The following is a 7,775-nucleotide window of genomic DNA, read 5'->3' on the forward strand; positions in this document are numbered from 1 at the left end:
GACTCACCGGGGGTGGAGCCAGAAGGAGCAGCACCAGCTGTGAGTGGTTAAAAACCTACCCAGGGTAGCGCGACCAGGAGCGCGGCGAATAGAGCGGGTCAAGGCAGTTTGCGCAGCAGTCCACGTGGGCAGGCGAGCAGGATGGTGAGCACTCACCGTATGACCAGGGCCCGGTCTGGGAGCTCTGCCTTGGCTGCCCCAGTGGTGGCCAGTGTAGGCACCCAGACAGAGCCGGTAAGAGGGGAGGCTGCAGTGCAGAGCTTGGAGTGTGGAGAGTGCCTGCACTGGTCTGGTGAGGGAAAGGTGCAGAATGGCCAGGGCTGTGCTCACTGCTCCCTGATGGAGGTCCTCCTCCAGCAGGTGGCTGAGCTACGGGATGCTGTCAGTAAGCTGCAAGATGTCAGGGAAGCTGAGAGGAAGCAGGACTGCTTGCTCCAGGCCCAAACAGCACAGGGGCCTCAAGCTTCCCCTCTAACTCATGGAGGTAAGAAAGAGGCTGTTGATCAGGGAAGCTGGGAATTAGTAACAAAAAAAAACCAACCAAAGGAGGAAGAGAGCAATTAAAAGCAAGGGGCTTCCTCCTAAATCTGCTGTACCCACCCAGAACCGCTTTGCTGTCCTGCAGGGGGCTGATGAGGAAATGCACTTGCATCAGAAGCAGTCGGCTGGTGCACTGGTACAGAAGATCTCTACTGGTGCCACCAGGAAAAAGCAGCGGGTTGTAGTAGTAGGGGACTTTGCCTTGAAAGGGACAGAAGCGCTCATCTGTCGGCCTGACCTGGTCGCAAGGGAGGTGTGTTGCCTACCTGGGGCACGGATCAGGGATGTTGCAGAGAGGCTGCCTGCTCTAGTAAGTCCCACAGACTATTACCCGCTACTAGTGATACATGTGGGTGCTAGGGATATAGATAGTAGTAGCCTGAGGAGTATAAAGAAGGACTACAGAGCTCTGGGAGAGGTGGTCATGGGTTCTGGAGCTCAGATAGTCTTTTCGACAATTCTCCAAGACACAGGGGAGGACCTTCCAAAGGCTGGGAGGATTGGACAGCTTAATAAATGGTCAAAAGGGAGGTGTCATAGTCAAGGGTTTGGGTGTCTTGAACATGGGGCCCACATTTGTAGGCCAGGCCTACTGGGGTCTGGTGGAACTGCTCTGATAAAGAAAGGGAAGAGTGGCTTTGCTGGGAGGCTTGCCAGACTTGTCAAGGATGCTTTAAACTAGTTGTGTTGGGGGAGGGGAGCATCATTCCATCCCAACACACCCAGTCAGTTGCCAGCACCTATAATAAATACTCTGAGCAATGTACTGATATCCTAGCCGCTCCAGCCACTGAGCCAGCTTCATTTGGAGCTCGGATCAGATGCCTCTAAATAAATGCCCGTAGCATGGGGAATAAACAAGAGGAATTAGAGATGTGGGCACATCTACAGGGCTATGATATAATAGGCATCACAGAAACATGGTGTGATGGCTCCTATGGCTGGAGTGTTGGAATGGAAGGTTACAGGCTTTTTAGAAAAGACAGGCCCGGTAGGAGGGGAGGGGGAGTTGCCCTTTATGTTAGGGATAGGCTGGAGAGTATGGAACTGTCTGGGGACAGGTGATCAGTTAACAGAAAGTTTGTGGGTCCGGATAAAGGGGAAATCGGTGATGGGACACATTACTGTGGGGATATGTTGCAGACCGCCTGATCAAGAGGAACCTGTAGATGAAGCACTCTACAGACAAATAGGAAAAGCCTCAAGCTCACAGGCCCTTGTTCACATGTGGGACTTCAACCACCCTGAGATCTGTTGGGGCAACGGTACGGCACGGCACAAGCAATCCAGGAGGTTCCTTGATTGTGTGGAAGACAACTTCCTTCTGCAAGCAATAGAGGAGCCGACGAGGAGAGGTGCCCTGCTTGACCTCGTGCTCACCAACAGGGAAGGGCTGGTTGGAAATGTGACTCTCCAGGGAAGTCTTGGATGCAGTGATCACGAGATGGTCAAATTTGAGGTCCTCAAGACGTGAGAAGAGCGTGCAGTAAGCTCACTGCCCTGGACTCCAAGAGAGCAGACTTTGGCCTCTTCAGGAGCCTGCTTAGCAAGGTTCCATGGGATATAGCCCTATAGGGCAGGGGGGCCCAAGACTCTTGGTTAATATTCAAGGATCACCTGCTACAAGCTCAGGAGTGTTGCATCCCGACCAGAAGGAAGTGCAGCAGGAGGGTCAGGAGACCTCTGTGGATAGATAAGGAGCTGCTGAGAAAAATTCACAGGAAAAAAAGAGGTTTATAAAAGGTGGAAGCAAGGACAGGTGGCCTGGGATGAATACAGAGGTGTTGACCAGGTAGTTAGGGACAAAGTTAGGAAAGCTAAGGCCCAATTGGAGCTAAACTTGGCAAGGGATGTTGAAGATAATAGGAAGGGATTTTATAGGTATGTAGCAGCTAAAAAACAGACTAAGGACAATGTAGGCCCCCTCAGGAGACTTTTGGGAGAACTGGCTACAAAGGACTTGGAGAAGGCTGAGGTTCTGAATGACTTCTTTGCCTCGGTCTTCACTGGCATAGACTATGAACACAGCTCCCAAGTCTTGAAAGGTGGACGCAGGGACTGTGAAAACCTAGACCCTGGGCCCACTGTACATGAGGATCTGGTTCAAGACCATCTTAAGAACCTGAACTTACACAAGTCCATGGGACCTGATGAAATCCATTCGCAGGCCCTGAAGGAGCTGGCAAATGAAGTTGCAAAGCCACTGGCCATCATATTTGAAAAATCATGGCAGTCAGGTGAAGTTCCTGATGACTGGAAAAAGGGAAATATAACCCCCATTTTCAAGAAGGGGAAAATGGATTGACACAGGGAATTACAGACCAGTCAGTCTCACCTCTGTGCCTGCCAAAATCTGGGAGCAGATTCCCTTGGAAGGCATGCTAGGGCACGTGAAAAACAACAAGGAGCTTGGTGACAGCCAGCATGGCTTCACTAAGGGGAAATCCTGCCTGACCAATTTGGTGGCCTTCTATGAAAGGGCTACAGAAGTGATGGACAGGGTTGGAGCAGTTGATGTCATCTACCTGGGCCTGTGCAAAGCACTCAACACTGTCCTGCATGACACTCTTGTCTCCAAATTGGAGAGACATCAATTTGATAGATGGACCACTCGGTGGATAAAGAACTGGCTGGATGGTCACACGCAAAGAGTTGTGGTCAACAGTTCAGTGTCCAGCTGGAGACCAGTAACAAGTGGTGTCCCTCAGGGATCAGTGTTGGGACCAGTCTTGTTCAATATCTTTATTGCTGACATGGACAGTGGGAGTGAGTGTGCACTCAGCAAGTTTGCCGATGACACCAAGCTGTGTGGTTCTGTTGATACGCTGGAGGGAAGGAATGCCATCCAGAGGGACCTTGACACACTTGTGAGGTGGGCTGATGCCAACCTCATGAAGTTGAACCATGCCAAGTGCAAGGTCCTACACCTGGGTCAGAGCAATCCCAGGTACAGCTACAGGTTGGGCAAAATGGAAATTCATGGTAGTCCTGCAGAGAAGGACTTGGGGGTGTTGGTCAATGAGAAAATGAACATGAGCCAGCTTCAGTGTGCGCTTACAGCCCAGAAAGCCAACCGTATCCTGGACTGCATCAAAAGAAGCGTGACCAGCAGGTCAAAGGAGGTGATCCTGCCCCTCTACTCTACTCTTGTGAGACCTCACTTGGAGTATTGTGTGCAGTTCTGGTGTCCTCAACACGAAAAGGACATGCAACTGTTGGAACAAGTCCAGAGGAGGGCCACGAGGATGATCAGGGGACTGGAGCACCTCCTGTATGAAGACAGGCTGAGAATGTTGGGGCTGTTCAGCCTGGAGAAGAGAAGGCTGCGTGGAGACCTCATAGCAGCCTTCCAGTATCTGAAGGGGGCTATAGGGATGCTGAAGAGGGACTATTCATTAAGGACTGCACTGACAGGACAAGGGGTAATGGGTTCAAACTTAAACAGCAGAGGTTTAGACTGGATATAAGGAAGAAATTCTTTACTGTGAGGCTGGTGAGGTACTGGAATGGGTTGCCCAGGGAGGTAGTGAATGCTCCATCCCTGGCAGTGTTCAAGGCCAGGTTGGATGAAGCCTTGGGTGATATGGTTTAAAGTGAGGTGTCCCTGCCCATGGCAGGGGGGTTGGAACTAGATGATCTTAAGGTCCTTTCCAACCCTAACTATGATTCTATGACATCAAAGCCATTTGGTATTCTCTAACTAAATAAATATGCTCAACTCATAATAATCTCATTTCATGTTTCTTCTGATTAGATTGGTTTTCTCACTCTTTAGCACTAGGGGAATGCCACTGTGAGTGTCTTCTTCTCAAGAACCAGCCTAACCGGAGATGACTGCTGCTGTCTCTCCAACTGACTAACACTAACTGGATATAAATAAACTTCCTTTTAATCTACCACAACTGTTCTATATAATAAAATATCTAGTATAATAATTAAATGCTTTTGTTGAACAGGATAATCATTATTATTTTCTTTTTAATAAATTGGACACTGCAAAGAATGACTCCACAAAATACCACATGGCTAATTTCAGCAACTTTGTAGGTCCAACTGTATTTTCTTGACAAATAAAATCATTATGGGCTCATCCTCATCACTTCATAAGACTGTAAAACAGTAATTTGGAACAGGATATATGTAGCTGCTATCAGAAGATATTTGCTGTGAATGAAGAAGCAAAGCCATGGTGAAACTGAGACAGCAGAATTCAGGTGGTCAGTCTTTGAAGAAGCAGTATGGTTTTGATCTCAGGCAAGAGCCATTCAGAAGTGTTATATTTTTGCACGTTTTTCTGGTCTGGATTTTACTGCCAGAGAAAAGTATGTTTTTCTCCATTAAACTGAACCACATTCATGCACGTGTTGCTCGCAGTGTCATAAACAACAACTGTACATACACAAAAGCTACAGAAAAAGACAGATTGTAACCAATATTTTTTTAGAAGAGGGCAATAAAGAATCAAGGAGAGCTCCTGATGATATTATCTTTTGGGATGTCATCAATCTTCTCAAGTGGTCTAAAGGGTAGCTAACAAATAAAGATGGAAAGCTCATATTCTGCTCCTAACTCTTGCTTCTTGCCACCTTCTGAATATGTTTATTACTCTTCTTATCTGTAAAAGCTATGTTATTCACACAGACCCCCTTTTACAGGACAATTTGGGATCTAGATTTGAAATAAGTACACGAGAACTACGCTGTTCAATCTGAAGTCAATGCAATAAGTTAACATGCATTCAATTTCATAGCAACAATTGCAATAGAAATATTCTACATTTAAAACTCATGGAAGAATCCTAATAAGCACAGGAACAAGGGCAGTACATCAGTGAGGGTGGGTTGCTTTTTCAATATTAAGTTAAATAATTACCTTTTCCACTACCACAAGCTAAGATTGCAAGTTAAAAGATGGAGCAAGATAGCTAGTAATCAGCAGGAAATTAACAACTATCCATGGAGGTACTCAAGGTGAGGAAAAAGAGTATTGGACTATAAGTAAACAGGATGAAATAACTGAAAGGCTCTTCTCATCTGTGTAAGACTTTCAGACACAAAAGCTTTGTTTGTGGTTCAGAGACACAAAACAGGAATTAGAAGTTCAGAGAAAATGTTTTCCAAATTCTTTGATCTGGAGTTTGGTCTGAAGAAGCAGATCTCTGAGAGTTTTATTAAGCAGCTTGATAAGAAAACAAGCATTTTTCAGTTTTACTTTATATTCATTCCTTGCTCGCGGCCTGTATAAAGAGTTACTTCTTAGAGCACTTTCGTTACCATTAATTTCATCAGCACAGCACTCAGCAGTGCTCTTAATGTGTTTTTAGGCACATTCTCTTGATTTTCTTGTACAGAACAGAGATACCAAAAAAGTTCCCTTCCAAACCCACCAGTCTCCTTTATTTCTAGAGGAAGGGGAAAGAGCAGGTGGAATATTGAGCACTATGCATCCTGCCATGTCACTATCACAGATACTATCACTTACCTGTATCAATGATTCTCCCAAAGTCTTTTGGCACATTACAAAGACTGCAAATGACAGTCTCAAGACAGAACTCCTTTTTGGGTGTGGTACAGACATCCAGGTCCTTATTTGGATACTGTAGTAGCCAATAACTGCTTTTTTTATTTTGTCTTCTATCTTGAAGAATGTAACAATCCTTACTTGAAGTTTTTTCTCATTAGAGTTAGGAAGTGCTATCTCTCTAAAGGAAATCAAATATGGGTCCTATGAATCTTTCATAATGCTTTCACCCAGAGCAGCAGTTAATAGCTACATTATGGAGAATCGCATTACCTCCTAAATTTACGTGTTATCAATAAATTCAAACTACATCTCCTCTGCAGTTCACTTCCTATGCTATTCAGTATCTCCAATTTTTACCTCAAACCTATCATGCTGTAGCACTTAACTTTAAAAATGAACAAGATACAGAAATTGTGGACGGTTTTCTTGATTAGAAGAAAGCATGATCATAATGAGGACTACAAAACATGTAAGTACATTCTTCAAAAGTCAAGTAAAAAAGAAAAAACAACTCACAATTTATCAGATTTGAAAGAAACATAGTAGGGATTAAGCCCTAAAAATACCCTGTAACCTTATCTTTGACAAGTGCATTATACCTACTGCTAGCAGACTTGTGGTTTTCTGTCTAGTTTTCATTTTAGCAACCTTTGTCAGCTTGTCACACCTGTACCAAAGGAACTGCAAGACAAGGAGAAGAGTTTCTTCTCAAATCTTAGAAAGAGAACTTGTACATCAAGTATTGTAAGTGCAGATACAGCAGCTACAGCATTCATGAAAACCTTGGGGTATTATACTAACATAAAAGTCAAGAGCTACAGTGTGCATTTGGTGCACAGGCATACATGAAATGGTTTGCTGGCATTTACCAATCTGTATAGAATAAGTGCCTGCAGAAGGATAATCCAAATTAGTGCCCTTTCCATATGTATTTTTGATTTCTGAAATAAAATATGCATTTATAGAGATATTTTTTCTCTGTCTTATTTTTCTTTAGTCAAACTTCCATCAGTGGATCCTGACCAATTTTGATCTTTTTGGAAATGAACTCACAGCATCTGTGCTTTTTGCACCTTTCATATAAACTGGAAGCTCTGAAGGTGCTGCAACATACTCAGGAAATCAACTACAGCTGGCTAGCTCCCATAACCTTAGAGAGAACAGCGAGACTCTGTGTCTTCTGTTATATATTGTTGTTCTTACAACATTTCTCACTTGAGAAAAAAAGAAAAATAATCCCACAAACAGTTTAAATTTCAAAGGATCTGAAAGATTTCTTGAATTCTTCTGCTTAGCATTTTTGTCTAGAGTTAAAGGAAGCATGTTCAATCCATGTTCTACATTTCACAAGTTACATATTCATAGAAGTTAAAATATGGCTTAACACTGCCTCCATAAATGGCTTGATTAGAACTGCATGGAGTAGAAAAATGGTCATCTAAGACCTGCTACAGGTAAAACCAGTGGTTTCTTAAAAAATTACAGATTGCAACACAGGAATTAGCACGCACAACTGATTTTCTATGTGTATCAAATAAAAGATGTTTCCATTGCCTTCATTAGCATAACTGAACGTAATTCATACATGTTCAAGGCATCTTGGAATTGTGTAGATCAGGTTTTGTAGCTCTTTTAACTAAGGCAACATGAAGCTTCAGGCAGGCGGCAAAACTTGATGGAGCAGCAGGGCCAATGCTTGAACATACAGAAGA

The sequence above is a fragment of the Melopsittacus undulatus genome, chromosome 7, assembly GCF_012275295.1.
Source record: "Melopsittacus undulatus isolate bMelUnd1 chromosome 7, bMelUnd1.mat.Z, whole genome shotgun sequence".
Classification (NCBI taxonomy): Eukaryota; Metazoa; Chordata; class Aves; order Psittaciformes; family Psittaculidae; genus Melopsittacus; species Melopsittacus undulatus.